Raw genomic sequence first — 21,755 nt, 5'->3', positions numbered from 1 at the left:
AATTGTCCCACAATAGGAAAATTGTTGACTTATAAATGAAATGTATTATTATTATTATTATTATTATTATTCAAGAATATCTTCAAGGTAGAATAGATGAAAAGGTTTCTTCAGCCATTATCTCGACACCTTCAAAGAAGTACAGATGACGGCTGAAGAAACCTTTTCATTGATGGACCACTCTTGGACGACTGAGAGCCGACACAGACGTTCAAGGCAGAATGTCAGTCGAACGTTGCATGTCTCCAGTTGCATTTGCAACTTGTGTTCCTTCTGAAGCACAAAACAAGAGCATATATATGCATGTGAGGTCATGTCGGCTACATACCTCATAGTATAAGCAGCATAGAATAGTGATCCTAAATGGATATAGGGTTGTAAATGCACATTGTGGATGCTCTTGGAGAAGCTCTTATAAAGAATCACCAAGTTTTTCCACAGATTGAATGTCTGTGTCACATTTTCCATCAGCCTGATGTCCCCTCAAGCCGCAAGCGTCCAGCCATCACGGGGATACTAAATTAGATGTCGTTGGGCTCATCGCCACATAGTTGTATGTTGGAATGTTGGAGTAGTTTGACATCCTTGTGGTCCCTTGGGCCATGTGGATGGGTTGGCGGAAGGCCTGTCTAAGGGGTATTCAGTGTTCATCATCACGTGAATATCTCTTGTGTCCCAAAAGAAGCAATCGAAAGACCAATATCAATGTGTCATCATCATTGGGCAATCTTTGGTCAGAAGATTGCTGATTTTGAAAGGCAACGAAAGAATCCTTCCTTCCTGATAGCTGACGGGGCAATGGCATAAATGAAAACTGCAAGTCTGGGAGTAATTCATGTAGCAACTGGATTAGAGGCTTGAGGTAGCACCGAAGATTCTGGTGTGAATGAAAGTGTATAGGGCTGTCTCTCGATTTGTTAGACCCAAAGTCAGTGAGTAGAAGCTCAAGATTAGCGGTTCTTAACTTTGTTAGAGACACCGAATCCAATCACTTCATATGCACATTCACTGAACCCCTCATTATTGAAAAAAATGTTATGTCACGTGTGTATTAACCTCTATGGCAGAGGCTACGTCAAAACCCTGAGACTGATTTACTGAACCCCAAGGCTTCGATCGAATCCAGGTTTAGAACTACTGCTTTTGAAGGAGTTTCCAATTTGGGAATGTTTATAAGCTCGAAAAATTAATGGATTTGGCCACTGAATGGAAATAATGAGAATAATAGAGAGTAGTGTGATCCTTCAAAGTGGTGAGACGTTAAGAGGGCGATGGGCAGAGTTTCTTGCTGCCTTAAGTGCGTAAGAGTCAGGTGGCTACCAAGTAACCTCCGTGAGAGGTTAGTCTGGCTATTTTAAAAAGGTACCAGCCCTAAATACAACCATAAAATGTTGAAGGGTTATATTGCCCAGCTGAACCGTGAGGCTTCCCGGCAGGGTGAAATTTCTGGAGGAAAGCAATACAAGTTGATGCCATTTGTGACCGCAACTGAGATTAGTCAAACTGGCGACAAATGAGTAAGCCACTGGGGAACAAACAACATTGACCACTGTCAATGTTGCAAAGATGTCCATGTGAGACTTAAGTGTCTATCTTCAGCGGATGGGAGGGGAGAACGAATGCGCTCCCTCGATACTGACGTGATTATAGCAATGATACGCTAGCCCAAGTTGTGAAAATTTCATGGGACAGTTGGGCCCTAAATCCTTCTCCTCTCCTGCTAACCTCACACCCTCACTTGGAGATCAAGCCAGTGAGAAGCAGCACAAACCGGAGTGAGCCAGTGTTGGTGGCTACATGGCTCCCGACGCCTCCTTCTTCCTTTGTACTTCTTCCTCCCATATGTGCGCACGGTCACGTGCGCACAAGAGATCCCTATTGTGTCTTTATTTGGTCTGTAGTGTTGAAGTTCAGCAACTTTCTCTTGACTTGAAATACCCACTTGTGTTCTTTTTAACAAAGGTTTGGACATAACAACCATTGCTGATCAAAGACGCTTCAAGTCCATCATACTCTAATGTATGTTTATAGTCATACTTTGAAGCCTCTGTTGGTCGCACATACAGTACTTTGACTTGACTTTTGCCACTCTCAATTTCTCAAAACTGTGTTCACTGCTCATAAACCTCGATAATTAGAAGTCAAACTACCATAGCACGTAAACAGAAAAGTAACAAAAGCATTTCATGTATTACAAAGCAAGGAGGCATGTTTGGTGTGTACTGTCGAAATAAACAAGCCAGGCAAGAAGAGTTTTGCTCCATTGTTGGGAGCTAAGGTTTTAATCTCAAAGGTTAATTTGCCCGCTGGACGCCTCCCTGGTGAGGAGTTCCGAGCATGCTCCACTGGCATGACACCCCAGGGATGACCCAGGACACACTGGAGACACTATGGTACCCAGTTGGCCTGGGAATGCCTCGGAATCAGCCAGGAAGAGCTTGAAGAAGTGGCTGAGGAGAGGGAAGTCTGGACTTTACAAATAAAGCTGCTGACCCAACCCTGTATAAGCGGTGGAATATTGATGGATGGATAATAGGTAGATTGAGTCATTAAATATGTTCCAAATTCCCCACCCATCACTGCTTTCAACACGCGTGCATGCCCACGATGGGTCCGATGACAAGTAACATGCAATTTACTGCTGGATAGCGATGTCATCAGCCATGTTGGTCATTTTGAGTGCAAGTAACAAGAACACACTTGCCTCACCCTTTGCTGGGTTCATGGGTTCATGCACATTTGAAAAATCAGCTGAGATTTTGAAGAAAGGAATGTGCTCCAGAGTTCATCCCGCAAGGTATGAATAGCATGTCAACTAAATTAAGCTGATAAGGAAGTGCCTCGCAAATTCAAGTCAATGATATTGTCTTCACTTAACTGTCACTGTCAAAGTCTTTTTTGCCCCGGGCCACATTGTAGTTATGGTTTCCTCTCAAGGGCCGTTATGAATTTGGGGAACCCATTAGAATGTTTAAATCCCTTCAAATATTACATATAGAGCACACAGCAAATTAATGAATAACTCGTTTTCAAATCTGAAGTCAAGAATAATGACTTTTATTGTGGTTGATATCCAAAAATATGAAATATTGGCTCAGATTTTAGCAATCATCATGGAATTTAACAAGTTTGATTTGCTTTCGCGGGCCGAAAAAAATGATGTGGCGGGCCGGATGTGGCCCGCGGGCCTTGACTTTGACACCCGTGACTTAACATATCGAATGAATAAGCCTCATGTAATTTGAAATATAAACATACAAAATGCATGGACCTAGAATACAGTTCATCCCACAATTGGGTAATCTGCATTTTGGCAACAGTCAACTGGAATATTCTTTTGGTCACCCTTGATCCTAAACAGAATAGTCATTGAATAGATACATGTAATGTTTATCCAATACATGACTTCGTGGGTCAACAGTAATAAACTAAATATAAGGAGGCTAAAAGGGGGCTGTGCTCCACCTATGGAGTGGAAGCAGTCGTTTGGGCTTCTGTCACAAGCTGGGTGGGCATGGACTGTGGGAGCAAAATTTGCCTTTGAGTTGGCTGGTTCCCTTGTTGAAGAGTTTTGTCGTGGCTACTTAATAAATCAGTGTCTCGGTTAAAGGAGTATTTTTTCACATTCCAAGTTCACAGAGATACAGGTGTTTAATTTTATGCTCATCAACACCTGGAAGTATACATTCATGCCACCTATAGGACTGAAATGGTAAAGCACCGACCTAAACGTGAAAAGCTAGTGATTGTAGGTGGCACTAGTACAGGGGTCGGGAACCTTTTTGACTAAGAGAGCCATAAAAGTAAAATATTTAGAAATGTTTTTCAGTGAGAGCGCGCGCACACACAACAAAATGTCAGAATGTATTATTTAAAATAACTGTGATAGTACTCACCGTTAACATGAATGGTTTTCCGTTCATCACGATTGGAAAAAATCCAGGCAGACGATCGGAATCAAAGTCAACTTGCCGGGTCCAGAGGCGAAGTTACTGCTAGCTAGGCTGCACACAGCTCATTAGCTTCCACACTTGATATCTGCAATATACTTCTCGCAGAAGTATGGGGCTTGTTAAAATATCACTGACATTCGACTGTTTCATCGATGTTATTGTTTCATCGTAAATTACAATCGCGAATCCTCCGGTGCATTCAAGCTGAAGCGTGCTTGTCATTTTTTTTATTCGTCAGGCTCATTTAAAGGGCCGTTTACCTGTTTCAACTGACGGCCAGTAACATCCAATCAACATTGCGCTTTCCGGCAACCTAGGTCAGTGTCATCCAATCAAAATTGTGCTTCCCACCAACTACAGACCCAACAGGAAATGAACAGTGAAAAAGCGAGAATATGTATTTAGTTTTATCGGCGAGCCATATGCAATCAGCAAGAGCCATATATGGCTCGCGAGCCATAGGTTCCCGACCCCTGCACTAGTAAGACCTCTTTGTTCGTTCTATCTGCAGTGCATGTTATAAAATAAAAATTAAACAAAAAAAAAAACATCACAGTAAAACTGTACAATTTACAGCCGTCTATGGTGTACAGGTTGCTGTGAGGCTCTGTGACTGACCTTGTTGTGTTATTAAGGAAATGTTCAGAGATTTTCCCAAGCAAACAAGGGGGATGGCGGTGCGTCCTTCAGGAACACATACTTAGATAACACAATGATACACAAGGAACACAGGAAGCACTTTTGTGCCATTTTGTTCGGCCAGCAGCAAAAAATAAATACATAAAAAGCAGCTGATGTTATCACAACTTGCATAAAACTCTGACCACAGCTTCGCCACATGAATATTGCATAGCCAGCCATTAAAAATAATGATGTAACTTTAACTAAAACAACAACAAAAACTCTAAGAAAGTGCCACCGTCATTCATCGGTATGGCTGGAAATAAAATAAACCCTTGCAAAAAAACAAAAACAAAAAAGAACCAAAATAATAGACTCATAAGAGGAGGCGACAAGACTTTTTTGAGTTAGTTAAATGCATTGAATACTATTTCTATCATGTTGATTTCTCAATTTAGAGAAACACAAAAGCATTCGGCACCGAGAGTGTCAAGTGAGTGTCAAGCTGATGAGTTTGTGCCCAGTCAATCACCCACTTGGGCGTGACCTCTCACCCAGTAGCTCTGGTAATTTCCCTCCTGCAAAGACATAAACAAAGCAGCCTGTAAACACCTTTTTAAGTAAAGCAGAAAATAATCTCGATCACGTGTATTTTGTTATGGTTTGCTTTTCAACCAAACGTGTTTTTAAATTTTGGAGTTAAATGAAACCAGTGGTTTCATTTACCTTGACTATGTGCAAACATATGTAAGGTTTGTCGAAATGAGAAGTCTAACCTTGTGCATCTGCATGATTGATGTCCTCATCGGCAAAAAAAATCTGCACTGTCTGAAGAAATCATAAGAGATGGGTCACAATTGGTCTATTTTTACAACGGTGATAACGATCCGTTTGGTGTTCACAATCTTTCTTGTTGTTGGACTTTGTTGTTGTGGTGAAAATGAACTAGCGCATACTTAACATGGTTTTGCAACAGCCTGTCTGACACTGGCTCCTACTTTTTGGTTGTCTAATTTATGTGAAAGGAGTCCCGTATAAGACGGTTCGGAAAACACGAAATTTGCAAACATTTACTTGAATAATATTATTACAGTGATACCTTGGCTTACAAACTGATTGGTTCCCAGACAGGGTGTGTAAGGCAAAAAGTGTGTATTCAAAAAAATAATTTCCCATAGCAAACCATTAAAATTAGTATAATCCGTTCCCAGGTACTCATAAAACATCATTTCTACTTTCTAATTTTCTAATCCTTAAAACAACACAAAATGGACCTTATTTTATGTATAATACATGTGCTATGGTATTATAATTAAAGAAATAAACTTTACTGTATAATAAAGTCGTTTTAGTTACCTTTGTGATGGTCATTGACGGCTTGATGGAATGGAGTGGCCGGTGTCCTCAGCATTAAACACTTGAGGAGGAACGGAACCTTCTTGTAGGTGCTTTCTCTGTGATGATTTTATCTAGTTCCTCATCAATTGTGTTCTGTTTAGCTGTATTGATAGCTTTTTGCATCAAGTGTACAGATGGCTTGTGCGGGCTGTTTGTGGAGCCTGATTGATGGGATATTTTAACCTTGCAGTCTACACTCTGCCTTTGAACTATCAAAGTACAAAAAAAAGTTGGCAGCCATTTTCTTTTTGGAGAACTGCTTCGCTCTCTCGCTATCTGTACCCTCTGAGTTCCTAAAACTCAATATTCTGTGGGTCCTGGAATTTAAGTGACAATGACAAAAACCCTGGCACTGGAATGGACACATTTTTTGGACATCATCTCGCAGTGAATGAATTATTATCAATATTATACAAACCACTTTATTTCTATTAATCACTGCCAATGTTGATTTTTTTTGGGGGGGAATGAAAAGAGCATTCCTTGAAAGGCACAATTTCCCATAACGGGTGAGCTATTTTTAAATAGGCTACTCATGAGGTCTACCTGGTACCAGTTTGTTCATTTTGGTAATTCATCTGCAGACTAAAAGATAAAAGAGAAACAAAAACATGACATGACAACACACTGTACATTAAAGAAGAAGAAGATGAAGAACAGCTTAGAGGAGTTAAATGTCAGAGCGTCAAATTGTGTCTCAACATGTGATTTTGCCCATTGTATAAAAGTCTGCAAATAGGTCACCGGTTGATAAAATGTGAGACTTTGTTTTCTTCTTGGTTGTATGTGTTCAGTCACGTTTCCGCTGCCGTTTAAAGCCCGAGTGAAATCACAAGCACCGTCCATAAAAGGTGCTGAGGCAAAGGTCGGGGGAACTTCCTGGTTGGTCCTCATTGGCTGAGCACACAGTTGTTGTTTTGTTGAAAGTTGCCTGACGACAGCTAAGCCAATGAAAACTGAGCTTCAACAGCTGTCTCAGCAGCAGACACGCAATGCACAAGCCAGCACTTTGGGGTTTCATTTCCCTTTTTGTTTGATAAATCTCATAGCACGTTTGTCTCCTCTCTGTGGCTCTCATCTGCTTACTCACGTCAAGTGTGTTGAGGAGCAAAACAGTTTTAGAACAAACTGCCTGCAAATAAACATATTTGATCTGTGACAGGGCATTAAAACACAATGGCAAACTACAAAATTGTGTTAAATTATCTCATTTTTGGGGGTCAAACTGCTTACGATTTTATGAAATGTAACCCATTTGTGCCAAAAATGACAAACATTGCCAGGTTAGGGTTGTACAAACAAACGCGTGGTGGCATCCACTTCCTGTGTATGTTGTCACACTTGAATTCAACGCTCGCACCACATCTGGGGCTGGACAGAGGAAGTCTGTGCGTGCGTGTGTGTGCGTAAAGGGGTGTGGGGGGGGGGGCAACAAAGACAAGCCAGGTATTTAATAATCCGTTGACACTCACCTGTCCCACTCTTACCCAATTACATTTGTTACATTTTCATCAGGGAATGCATAGTTTTTGAATGAGCTTGTCATGGATCTCATTAGATTGTGCAAGTGATCACGATGTTGTGGCCAGTCACGTATGCGTATGTGACAGCGCAGTATCTGAAGTTGCTGTTGAGTAAATAAAGATCCCTGGACACTATTTGATGACGTGCGGCACATTTGAGTCATCACGGCTCCAAAGACTGGGAAAGTAAGTGGAAAGTCAATTAAATTTGAAGGATGCCAAAAACATGCCCTTGGAAAATTGGTCAATTTCAAGCAGTTATACTAAATGTTGAGTCGTCGAGTTGACGCAACCGAAGTTGCTGAATTGGTTTAATCTTTCGTCCGTCCAATAAAATAGAATACAAAACAATACATATTGATTTATAAAACGCTTTAACAAGCTGTTACAAAGCGCTACACATGGGTAGCCATCATATACAGAACATAAAGCAGTGACATAGATAGTAGAAGACACCAGGCTTTTAAAAATGATAAGCGAAGGGGCTTGCCGAATGTTCAGTGGCACAGCATTCCAGACATACGTAGTTCATACATCTTTTTTTTGTTTGTTTGTGATAGTTATTCCACTTATAAACACATTGAGTCTTTACGATGGTGAGGGTGCAGGCGACCGGGAAGCTGAAAGTTTTTGTTGGCAATATGTTCTCTATCCATCAGTCAAGATGGTACAGAATGTTCTCTGTGTATCCTGAAAACTTTGTTTGTCTTCTTTCATCCACGCATCCATCCAACCACGAGCCTTCAATTGTCTTGCCCAGTTAGCACAATTCAGATCAGAGCCCCGATTACATTAGATGGATTCCTGGGCTGTTTAAAGGGCAAAAGATTCCTTGTTGCGCTTCAGTGCCACACGTGGCTTGGCAGAACCAGGACAGTACTCAACAAACATTGCTCACTTTGTTGTTTGCTAACCGCTTATTTCTCCTCTTTTGCCATTTTAATTGTAAACACTCATCCTGTGGAGACTCCTCCGAAGTTGTTTTCGCTTCAGCCGGCTTTCGGTTTCATAACAATTCTCATCTCCCCATTTGCTTCTCTCAAGTTTCATTGTCGCGTGACTTCAGACTTCTTGCGTCATCCCTTAAGGTTGTTTTTCAGAGCTTTCTTTTTTGTATGTTTTTCTGTATATGTGTCATGTCCAATGCCACAAAGATGTATATTAAGGCACTCCAAGTCCCAGACCAAGAATTGACATATAACGTAATGTCATTAAAAACAATAATACTGACTCAACAGCAATCATTAACGTATCCAAACAATGTTTTTCACATTTGTATTTTCATAAACTCTATTAATTAGCAGATGCTAAAAATGATGCTAAAAATGATGGAAATGTATTTTGTTTTTCTACTTTCATTCCTTTCATCACTTTGCTGCTGTGAAATGTAAATTTCTCTACTGCGAGACTAATAAAGGCAAATCCAATCCAATGTCTTTAAAAAGTTGAAAGTTCAGTTTGCTGTGTATTTTCTGATTACTCTCGTGGTAATTAAACTTAGTAGGGGGACGGAGCGAGACTCAGAGAGAGAGAGAGAGAGAGACAAAGAGACAGGGAGAGAGAGGCGGAGACACAGAGACAGCGAGACAAAGAGACGGAGAGATGGAGAGACAGGGATACAGGGAGACAGACATAGACACAGTGGCAGAGAGACAGAGACATAGAGAAAGAGACATAGAGAAAGACAGAGATACAGACAAAGAGACAGACAGACAGCCCGAGAGAGAAAGAGAGAGAGGCAGAGAGAGACATACAGAGACACCGAGAGAGAGACAGGGAGACAAAGGGACAAGGACACAAAGAGACAAAGAAACAGAGAGGGAGACACAGAAACAGAGAGAGCGAGACGAAGAGACAAAGAAACAGAGAGACAGAGAGGGAGACACAGAGACAGCGAGACAAAGAGACAGAGAGAGACAGGGAGACAAAGAGACAGAGACAGAGAGACAAAGAAACAGAGAGAAAAAAGAGACTGAGAGACAAAAAGACAGAGAGGGTTCTGGGTTCCGCATCCCCACAACAGAACATTGCTCTCCATAATGTAGTTAAACTGTAAGTCAGTTTCCAAAAGTCGGGAACGACTGAGAGACGTCTTTGTTGTCAGGACAGAATGATACGTCCTAATGGAATCAAGTTCACTATATTCTGAAAGTCTTTCCTTTCCAAAATGTTGCCCACCAAATATGAATGAATTAGAAAAACATTAATGGGTCTTTGCCTTTGCTGATGAAGTGTGTACTGTAGATGGGACCCGGACGTGGGACAAGTTGAGTGACCATCTGACCTTCCCAGTTGTACTTTTCATTTTTGGATTTATAATCAAGAGAGAAGCGGGGGAAGCCCCGGGGAATTCATAAGTGCTCCCTTGTTAAGTGTTCTGGGTCAAACCTGTTTTTGTTTATACAAAAAAAGCTGTCAGACTATTCAACAGACCTCCTGTTTGAGAGTCTGCACTTTGATTTGATTGGTTTGATGTTTTTCTTTTCATATCATCGGGTCCTGTTTTGACATGTCTGATGATTGACATATATGATGAAGAATTTCATAACCCATTTCTATTGCAAGACCAATCTCATTGATAGTAGCACGGGATTCAAATGCCGGCTAATGTTTTATTGTATTTGAAAATTGAGGGACCGACACTGTCACAAAATAAATCTTGTGTGTGGAAAACAAAGGCTGAAAAAAACAATTGAGTCATCTCAGGAGAATGTGTTTTTTGCTTTTTAAACAAGCAGCTGAAAGCTTGCTCAACAGGTTTTTAAGAGATGGAAAGAGCCAACCGCGTGTCTGTGTGACACGACGTTGCACCTCATGTTTTTGTGCGGGAAGACTCCACGAGTGGCCAAGAAAAGGAGAAAAACAGAGCCATCAGGTTTCAGCTTCCCCTCGTGGGCCGGAGGAGTCGACGCAGTGAGGAATCGGCTGCTGAGGGAGAAGTCTGTTTTGTTGCCTTCTGACATGGAAACAACGGGAGCTCCCCTGAAGTAGCGTTATGCTGTGACATGGCGAGTGGGATGTTTGGGATCCTCATGATTCCGCCAAGTCACATCCACCTGATAAAAGTTGAGTGCCGTTTTCGGCAAGGCCGCACATGTCAATGGGAAAAACATCTGACATCTGAAGCACGTGCGTGCCAAATCAGAGTTTTTTTTAAGACGTCAGAACATTTTTTATGTACAGTAGGTCTGTTGGATTGGAATGGATTAGCCTTTATGAGTCTCACAATGGAGAAATTTACATTTCACAGCAGGGAAGTTATGAAAGGAAGAGGAAAGGAAAGGAAGAAGTAGAAAAACAAAATACAGAGCTGCCATAAAGGCATGCACCCATGTAAATCCGCTTCAATTCCAAGCCGACAGTTCCACACACACTGCACGACATGCTGGACTGTCATCAGCAACTCTGACTGTACTATTAGATTGTTTTATGAAAAGAAAAAGTATCAACATGCATCACTTCAAAGTTTCTTGTTTTCAAAAAGCAGAACAGCTCTGATTCCTTTGACTTGAACTGTTCAAATCCGTTAGACACCTCCACTAGTTTGAAGGAAGTGATTTTCCCTACAACTACACACACCTCCATATTCAAGACAAAATCCCGTCTTTATGAGCAATATGCAAACATGTTCTTGATGCAAGTTTATAGAGGTAGTATCCATATCAAGCTATAAATCGAATCAATTATGTTGACTATTTGACATGTAAATCCCCTACTGGCGGGCTGGAGTGGTTAGCACACGGGCTTCACATCCCGGTCTGGCCTCCCTGTGTGGAGTTTGCATGTTTTCCCGGGCCCACGTGGGTTTTTTCCGGGTCCTCCGGTTTTCTCCCACACTCCAAAAACATGCATGGCAGGCAGATTGACCACTCCAAATTGTCCCTAGGTGTGAGTGTGAGAGTGACTGCTGTATGTCTTTGTGTGCCCTGCGATTGGCTGGCAACCAATTCAGGGTGTCCCCCGCCTCGTGCCCGGAGACAGCTGAGATAGGCTCCAGCACCCCCCCGTGACCCTAATGGGGAATAAGCGGTATGGAAAATGGATGGATGTATGGATGGATCCCTATTGGTGACTGAGCCTCCCATGGCAACAGTTAGCATTTAATCAGCAAGAGGTCTGCTGACTTGGAAACCAAAACAAACTGACAAACAACCCCATTTTTGTTTGGGGAGGCCTTTGCTGAGTTTGTGCCTTTCCAGTTTATTGTGACATACTTGTGAGATGACTGGCCATAGCTTTTAGCCATGATAAGGATCAAATCAGGTCTGTCAAGAAGCGCATTGCTCTTGATTTCATCAGCGACGGACTGACTTAATTTTCCATGGAAAGCTTTCTTATTCAGAATAATTAGTGACTCTAAAGCAGTCTGGTTATCTTTTGTTGTTGTTATTAAATGAATGCAAGGAACGGGAGTTTATGTATCACCAATGTCAGAGGACGGATGCTTCAGTGTCACCATATGAAGTGAAGCAAGTCAAAACAAAATAATCACAATCTGTTTCCATTGAGGTCAGCAGGATTAATTTAACAATAACACATTTGATGTTAATTTTTTTGCCAAATAGCAGCTGGATATTTTATTTTTTTATCATGATATTTTTAAAAATCTTTAATGCACTTAACAACCGACGTCTGCGGACAAGTTGTGTCCATAATTTGTAAAATGGCTTCAAATGACTTTTACTGAGCGTATTTTACAAAGATTCCACCGAATATAGCTATATTTTACCTTTTAAGACTTGCGCTGAATATTCCTGAAGTCTTGTTTTTGAGTTGGTGACGAGTCCGTACGTGACGTCACTGAAGGAACGCCCCTGACCGAAAGAAATACGCATTGTAGCAGTCCTTCCATCACGTCAATGTATTTTGCTGTACTTGTTTGGTCTGAAAACCTCGTGTTGCACCAAAAAGCCGCCAGAAGAGGGCGACCAAGCTCCATGGAAGGAATTTATCAGCCTGAGGAAACGGACTAATTCGGACTTTGTCGCCATTTTCTGCCTCCCTTGGGTGCGACATTTCCCACCCCTGATGCGTCAAAATGACACGGAATAAATTCTTTAATCGATTGCAAACGTGTATGCTTTCTTCTTCAGAACTACAGTAAAGTCTCATTATATCGATATTCAAGGGAGTCCGAAAAAATATCGATATAACCGGGACTATCGATATATCCGACTCTGTTTGCATGTAATTTTCTCCGTGCATGCATAGAAATAGTATCGATATAACCAGGACTATCGATATATCCGATATCGATATAACGAGACTTTACTGTATTTGAATCATATTCATAACTGGATGTGTAACAAGAAGCATATTCTCCGAATCTGAAGCCATTGTTTTGATTCTCCAGCAATGCAAGACGTCTTGGCGTGACGTCAGGAACTGGGGGCGGGACTTTCTGAAAATGCCCAATTCGCAGCTCAATTTTTTGCAGATTTTGGACACTAAGTCATTTTTATTGGTGTTTTGCAGATGAATAAAAATATCATACTGCGTGTTTTGGGTATTTTAGATGCTATAAAACGTGTTTCTGATGTCAGGAAACAAAAAAGTGACGTCGGTTGTCCTTTAATTGGCCAAAGGATTTCTCGGCCTCTCGTGACTGATTGAAAATATACAATTGATTATACATACATATTGATTTATATAGCGCTTTAACAACAGCTGAAGCTGCAACAAAACGCTTAACATGGACAGGTATCATAGCCAGGAAATAACATTATATATATATTAATATGTATTTATATTAAAAGGTAATTCAATCAGACATTTCAAACCAGTCAGAGCACCCATTATGTACGCCACAGTCTGTTGTTGCCACTGATAAAGCAAATTGTGTGACTAAAGACCTTCAGACCCAACGTGATCGGAGCTGTATCTATCTAAATCCTCCACAAGCAGTTTTGCTTTTATCTGCGTTGCTCTTTCAGTTTCCTTCCTCTTTCAATTTCACACACCAGTCAACATTATGACACCTGAGATTAGGTGCATAAAACCATGACGGAGTGCATTTAATTTAATGGATTCTCATCCAATATCAGTATACAGTTACCATAAATACTCTTTACAGTACTTGTCCAAGGAACATAATGTGATCTGTTTTATCAGCAAGAATATTTCATTAACACTATTTCCACAAATTTAGCCCATACTGTGAGTGTGTGTGTGTGTGTGGGGGGGGGGGGGGGGGGGATTATACAATAATACGGTCTTTTCCTTATAGTGGTTGAATTTATTTATTTGTCAGTGTTGAAATGACACCCACAACATGCTACTTGGTACGTCACAGAGCTGCCAAAGTTAAGTATATAAAGCAAAAGTCATGAGAGTACAGAATAACCAAGCCGTTGTCACACTAGAGCAGACTTGGGCAAAACTGTAAACAGCTCCCACAGTGACGATGAATTAAAAGAAAAATGTAAAATACACAATGCTTTTATTTTGAAAGTACAAGCAAGGTAACACACAAGCGCAACGACTGTATTTTGGATTTTTTGCCACCCCTTTGTTTTCCCAGAAACTTACAAAATGGTGTACAGTGTAAATAATGTCAGCTACTTTCTTATTTTCTGCTCAATGGAGGGGAAATGGCCAAGAAGATGTGGCCCGATTAAAAAAAAAAACAATGACATGTTTTTAAAGGCTATCTTGTTTTCCTTTCGGCTTTTCCCTTCAAGGGGTCGCCACAGCGAATCAGTGTCCTCCATCTTCGGAGGTTTGATTTGCATGTTTGTTTTGGCCAGGCTTTTACGTCGGATGCCCTTCCTGACACAACCCTCTATATTATTCCTGTTTTTAAAGGCTATGAATGACTAATATTTGGATGTTGCGCAAAATTTAAATATTTTTTTCAAAGTCAAAACAGTCCTTGTTATGACCGCATGCAATGCAGTTTAAAATTTGTACTCCCGAAATATAGCAATGTGATCCTTTTGCAAAATTCATTGACCACCCCTACCCGAAGGCAACAACATCCTGTATAATATTTTCATTGGACTGAAGACTCTGAAGACAGACCTGTGCCGGACTGCTTGGCTAGTCAGCCTCGCAGTGCATAGGTGTGCAATTCAATTTTGCCTTCCTGTGTGGGGTTTGCATGTTCTCCCCGTGCTTGCGTGGGTATTCTTCGGGTCCTGTGGTTTTCTCCCACATTCCCAAAACATGCATGGCAGGCTGATTGAACACTTTAAATGCCTTTGCGAATGGTAATTTGTCTATATGTGCCCAATGATATGCTTTCAACCAGCAGCTGCCTGAAGACAATTGACACCCCGGTACGCACCCCTGCTACCCTTGTGAATATAATCACATAATGGATGGATGATGGATGATGAAAATACTGAAATTGGTTCCGAGTTTACATTTACCCATGTTATGGAAGTTTTCTGTCACGTTTGATTAGAATGGATCAATAAGTTAATGTCAATAACTCCAGTCACCTGGCTTTAGAATCGGTGCCTTGTGACACTGCAATCTCTCTTACAGTTGACTGAGAGTAAATAGTCCCTTTTTGAGTTACCTGACAGACATGCCTTGACAGAATGATAGACTACTGAATTCTAGGAAACATTCCTTCAGGGTGTAGAAAAAAATCCCCTTAAGTCACCTTTTTGACTGTCTGCCCCGTATACATATTTCAGCATTTCTGCTGAATCTCCTTCACACTCACTTTAGACATTTGGCCAGACGGAGCCCACGGAAGCCAGTGCACAGCTCCACGTGCAAACCTCCACGTGCTGTCTTGAACACTAAGTCGTGAGAGACGCAATCCTCTCCACTACATTGACGTGATTCCACATAAGCCAATGGCAGGATCAAAAGCACCAGAGTGCTCTGCTCTCCTCAATATCCACATGCCAGATTTGCCTCCGTGGTCGAGAGGAAGGCTTGACTTATTGAAGCTTTACTCACATTATAAGTCGGTGGGCCCAATTCCTATTTAAGCCAGTTGTTGTCCATGTATATTTTGACACATTTATGTCTTCATTTCCATTGAGACAAGCCAGATATCACGGTGTTGATACGAATTCAAAACAAAACTTGAGATATCAACACACAGAAAATCAACTAATCACTCAGTGTCTCAATGTTGGCAAGATGGAAACTTCTTATCTTAGGGTTAAAAACAATGATTGCACACTGTCTTTGCATGGCTGTTCAGACTCCCATATGATTAGACGAAACAATCAGACTAGAAATCACATTGTCAATAACTTCAAAATATTTATTAATTATAATCCACTCATTCATTGCCACACGATGTGCAAAAATGTGTCCACTCCAGTGCCAGGGTTTTTGTCATTGTAACTTGAATTCCAGGACCCACAGAATATTGAGTTTTACGGCTACATAAACATTCAATACAGTGTTAGAAACCTTTGACCAGCTTCTTTCATCAGAAAAAAAACAAGTTCATTCCAAAAGTATATGAGACAGATGTTATATGAGTTTGAAATGAGGGCGGCTGTACAAAATACAATGCAATACATACATATTGGTTTATAAAGCGCTTGAACAACAGCTGAGGCTGGAACAAAGCGCTAACATGGAAAAAAGGGAAATGCTGCCCCCTTGTGGAAAGGAAAAACCATTGCCAGAGGCCATGGCCAGCACTTTATCAGCACCCAAACAAGAAAATAAAAAATAAAACCTGAACACATTCGTGAATGGTGCTCTACGTCATATTTTGAATTCCCGAATAAATTTGTAAATGGCAGTGAATAGGTTAATGTTTGTTAAAACACGTGTCTGTCATGTCAGCCCTGTTTGTCCTTTGTTAAAAAAACACTGTTAACTCTTGACAACGACTCTGTTTACTTGAAGGCTCTTTGCCTTTGTTTACTTACCCATAAAATCTGACGTCAGATTCGAGCCTTTTCCTCCCAAGGCAGCATCGTAAAAGTAGAAGGGGGGGAACTGATTCAAAGCTCAAGAGCTCACACTTGCAACTGCTTTCCATACAGAACAGAAAACTGAAATTGCACCGCAAGTAGTCCTGCATGGCACACATCCAAAGAGCTTCGTCAGCCAACTAAAGTTGTGCTGGTAACCCTGGCCCAATATATATCCCTGATGGACAGAGGTGGCCTTGCCAGACATCTGCTCTGATACCAGAATCAGAATCATCTTTATTGCCACGTATGTAGAAAAAACAAGGAATTTGTTTCTGGTAGAACACGCTGCACTAGTATCATCATCAAAAAATTGCAAAGTGGCACTATACGGTTCCATTTGGGCTACTGTTCAAAGAGTTAATGGCTTGGGGGAAAAAGCTGTTCAAAATTCTGCTGGATTTGGTGCGCATGGATCGGTAGCGCCTGCCTGAGGGGAGTAGCTGGAAAAGGTGGTGGGCAGGGTGCGGAGGGTCCAGTAGGATTGTCTGCGTCCCTGTTCTAAGGTTGTGGAGCTGTGGACCACTCCCTGAAGCCGATCTGATTACTTCTATTGTTCTATCCCTCGCTCTGATTCCACCTCATTAGCCAATCTGATTATATGGCTAATGAAATGAATCCAGAGACAGGAATATAACTACAGAGGTGATCAGAGTGAAGAGATAATCAGATTGGCTAATGTATTTATTGCATTGTATTTTGGACAGTCACCCTCATTTCAAGTTCATATAACTCCAGACCCGTATAATTTAGGAATTAACTCTTTCTTTTTCCTGATGAAAGAAGAGCGTCTAAGGTTTCTTACGCTGCATTGAATGTTTATGTTGGCCTAAAACTCAATATTTTGTGGGTCTTGGAATTCAAGTGATAATGCCAAAAACCCAGGCACTCGAGTGGACATTTTTGCACATCGTCTGGCAGTGAATGAGTTAATAACGCTGGTTTTTTCACCATTGTAGGGGAAGAAAAAAAAATCATAACATGTGGCAGTCTAAAGCACAAGAATTCTGATTTAAGGTGATTTGAGTTAAGTTTGCACAAACCAAAGAATGAGATCCTCTCAAACACTTATTTTTGGTTTATTAACCTCCTCTTTCAAGCTGTTCCCTTCCCAATGTGTGTGTGTGTATATATATATATATATATATATATTTTCCTGTATATATATATATATATATTTTCCAGAAGTTTTCCTTCTGAATCCAATGTGTTTAAATATGCAGTGGGATTTGCTTTGCTCTTTACTGTAACAAACACACACACACATACACACATGCAAACTCACACACACACACACACATACACACACACATGCAAACTCACACACACACACACACGCCTTTTCATTCTTGCACATCGTGTTCCTTTCGCACTGGTAAACAGAATGTGAAAAGTTCCTCCTCTCATCAGCTTACTTCTACTATTGTTTTCTTCGTGCCCTGCCTCAGAACTTCTTGCTAATCTCATCCAGTTTCCAAGAAATCTAAATTCCTCCGCGACACTTTTAATGTTTGTCACATAATGCCGAGTATAGTATATTTCTCATTCCAGAGCTGGCATGCCGTCGCTACTCCATCTAAACATCCTCGCCACGTGCAAGGGAGGGGGAAATAATTTGCGTGACAGTATGGCTTCGACGCAAATAACACTCGGGGACTACATTCGCACTGTCGAACCACCACCACCGGGTTTCTTTCATCTGGCTGATTTCACTCATTGCTTCATAAATGCCTTGGAGATTTGTCACACAGAAACCTTCTTTTGACTGCAACCTTCATCAATCCATTTTCTTTACTGTTACTTCTCATACGGGTCACAGTCGGGTTGAGCTCCAGCCTTTCACAGCTAATTTGAAGCAAGAAAACCTTTTCATTTTCACATTTAAGGACAATTTAGAGTCTTTCATTCATATGGTGGGGTGGTGGAAGGGGCTGCTGCCTAATAGTTTTACAGTCACAAAAATGATTTAAAGCCAATATATACATGGCGGGGGTGGCGAGATGGGCGTTGACTATGATACATCTTATACCTAAATTCCAAGATGGTGGCGCGTGAATACGCAGCGGCTCCTCTCTCTCCCGGCAAATTGCCGATTTCGTGTTTATTATGTTTGTTAAAGTCATTATAAGTGCCTTGCCCGCTGGGTCCGAGAGGACAGTAATTTCATCTGTGCTGTATGTCATGCATACTAGCATATTTGACAATAAAGCTGACTTTGACTATGAGTAAAAATACAGTGCAGAATTAACAATATTTTGGGAAACAAAATTAAAAAGGTCAATTGATAAAGTTAACTTAACGATGCAATCTTCAAGTCAGGAAACATATTACCTATCTATCTAGCTAGCTAGCTATCTATTACCTATCTATCTGTCTAGCTATCTATTAGCTAGCTAGCTCGCTTTCTGCCTTTTTGAGTTATTCCGGGTTGAGTGAACGCTGGCCCGTGTGGCTGCCACTGCTCACCCACAGAAAAACTTAACCTGTGACAGTAAAGTGACCTTGAGAGTTTTGATAGGTGCTTATAAATTAAATGTTTTATTCTTATTTTATTATTATTATTATTATTATTATATACTCAAGGCAGTTGGCAATCTTACAAATACGTAATGCCCTTACAAAATGGAGACAAATCTTACATTTTATATAGCGTACGTAAAATAAAATAAAATATTTTTTTATATGAATTTATTGCTATGTGTAGCCTGGTTCAGTCAAAGAACGAACAATGTCTTTCAGCTGCATCATGAATTCTAAAATTTAAGAATGACTTTTGTTGTTATTATATGTCACGCTTTTAGCCATTTCACTCATCCCACTAACTGTGGGTACCCTCAGTGGTCATTCAACAAATGTCAGAAAGAAAGAATAGCGAACGAAACCAATAATTCTCAAGATTCAAAAAGGAGAGGAGTAGCAGTACCGTACATTGCAGGAGTTTCTGAAAAATTACAAAGAGTCCTTTGGCAACATAAAATTCCTACTTATTTCAAACCGATAAACACGTTAAGGCAAAAATTAGTGCATCCAAAAGATAGGCTACCAAATGAAAAACAAAGTAATGTAGTTTATTCCATACATTGTAAGAATGAAAATTGTAAAGAGCAGTACATTGGGGAGACTCAACAAATTCTCAAAAAAAGACTATCAACATCGCAGGGATAATACTAGTGGGCCTCAATCGGCAGTACATTTGCACCTAAAAGCTAGCAACCACTCATTTGACGACAATGAGGTTAAAATCTTAGCGAAAGAACATAGATGGTTTGAAAGGGGAGTAAAAGAAGCGATTCTTATAAAACAACAAAATCCTTCATTAAACCGGTCTGGTGGGGTGAGGTTCAATTTGGATCGTTCATACAATAGCCTGCTCAGGCAAAACAGGTTAGGCAACTTTCGCAATGCTGACGAGGGTCGTTATGCTGATGAGGTGATACCGGGGGGAGTGGGGGTAATAGGCCAGTCGTTAGTCAGGAATATAGGAACAATCAGTGGGGCCACAGGGAGGGGTCCCCTGCCGCCCCCCCCAACCTGAGAGTAGGGACCTATCATAGCTGTGTCCGGCGCCACCATGTCTGGACATTAGGGATATATAAATGGGGCCGATACGACCAGTCAGACTTTAGTTCGCTGACGAAGCCTCTTGGATAGGAGGCGAAACGTCCGAAACCTTCACTTTTGTACAGATGACGGCTGAAGAAACCTTCTCATCGATGGACCACTCCTGTACGACTGAGAGCTTACACAGACGTATTGCTGCCATCTCTTTTTATGGTTACACTTCATGGTACTTCAGCTCGCAATTCAGTTTGAGCTGAAGGTAGTTTGTGAGTGTGTCGACTCCCATTAATTTCCTATACTGGGTGTTAATTTTTCTGCCGTGTGAAAATACACGTTCACCTTCACTGAAAATATAGCTTCGCGTACACCTTTCCCTGTTTATCAGTTAGGCAAGACACAATCACACTTCAAAGGGACGTAAACTTGAGGAAAATTACATTGCATAATTAACTCATTCACTGCCAGACGTGCAAAAATGTGTCATACCAGCCCCTGTATATCGAAATTGCATTTGCATTTCTGCTCAAATAAGGCCTTGGTCTACTTGTTTTGCCTCGAGGTGAAACTATAGTGGCGTAGTCTAAAATAAACTGTCTGGCTTGCCTGCCAAAGTGACCAAATGATGCCTGCTTTAAATTGCGCTAGTGGCACGCAAGAGTTGATTTGTTGTTCCTCTTTTCTTTGATTATCATCTCCAAAAATTACAGTTTGAATGTCTGTGATTAGTGCTACGTACCTTAGTTTGACACACATTGTCAAAATTCACCATTCGAGGTCATGCATTTGAGAACAGAAGCAAACAAAGCACGCTGCACAGGTCTAAAAACAAAGAGAAAGAAAACAAAGTAACAATCAATACATTTTGCAAAACAAACACGCTGAGCTACTCTTTTCTTCATCTTTTTTGTGGGATGTTGTTTATTTCAATTTTTTTCCCTCACCACGTTCAAAATTTCAGAGTGAACATTTTCTGCGCAGTTCTTGCAGTGTGGTGAGCATTCTCAGAAACTGCTCTGAAGTTAGAGTGCTTTCCAAGAAGTCTCCTATTGGGAGGGGAAGTGCAAGTCTATATCCCCCACATTTCTTTGGAGTCAACAACGTTCTGACGTCACATCGCATGCATGCGGAAGGGTTCCAAAGGGATGTGGGCGTCTGCATGCAGCCCTTTTATTGGTCAGATCATCTTCTTGGCCGACAGATCAAAAGAATATTTCATAGCAGGCGCTTATGAATCTCCTATTCATTAGATGGATAACAGAAACACTGCAAAGACTTTCAGTTTGGAGAGGAATATTTACGCGAGCGTGAACCAAATGCTTCTTTATACTTTTATCTGCTTGGAATAACTGTGTAAACTCAATCACTGCAAAAATGTGTCCACTCCAGTGCCAGGGTTTTTGTCATTGTCACTCAAATTCCAGGACCCACAGAATATTGAGGTTTAGGACTACATAAAAATTCAATGCAGCGTAAGAAACCTTAGACTTTCATATTTCGTTTAAGAAAAAAAAAAAAAACAGTTCATTCCAAAGTTATATTGTTCTGGAGATAGCTGAGCTTGAAATGGGGGAGGCTGTCCCTCATACAAAACAATACCTTAGTTTATATAGTGCTTGAACAACAGCTGAAGCTGGAACACAGCTCTAACATGGAAGGGACACAAACCATTGCCAGAGCTATGCCCAGCGCTTTATTGGTACCCCAGCAAGAAAAACCAAAACTCAAACAAATTTGGGAATGGCGCTCTAGACCTGATGCATTCCCCATAAATGATCCCTGTAACTAATCTCTTTTCCTTTCGGCTT

The 21,755-nt window shown here is 40.9% G+C and overlaps 1 protein-coding gene and 1 long non-coding RNA gene across 2 annotated transcripts in view; both read right to left on the bottom strand.

The window, feature by feature from the left end:
* Positions 1-21,755, bottom strand: part of tmem38a (transmembrane protein 38A) — a 211,604-nt gene that overhangs the window by 74,097 nt on the left and 115,752 nt on the right. The gene's annotated exons all lie outside the window — the stretch shown is intronic.
* On the bottom strand, positions 2,249-5,972 carry LOC148895892 (uncharacterized). The gene is made up of 3 exons (XR_016115580.1): positions 5,931-5,972; positions 5,351-5,402; positions 2,249-5,152 (listed from the first exon to the last, which is right to left on the bottom strand). It is a non-coding gene; the product is annotated as an uncharacterized LOC148895892 (long non-coding RNA).

Source organism: Hippocampus bargibanti, linkage group LG07 (genome assembly GCF_051943395.1).
Source record: "Hippocampus bargibanti isolate YZ-2025 linkage group LG07, ASM5194339v1, whole genome shotgun sequence".
In the NCBI taxonomy this organism is placed as follows: Eukaryota; Metazoa; Chordata; class Actinopteri; order Syngnathiformes; family Syngnathidae; genus Hippocampus; species Hippocampus bargibanti.
The sequence above is the reverse complement of the archived record's forward strand: the minus strand, read 5'-3'. Positions and strand labels throughout refer to the sequence as shown.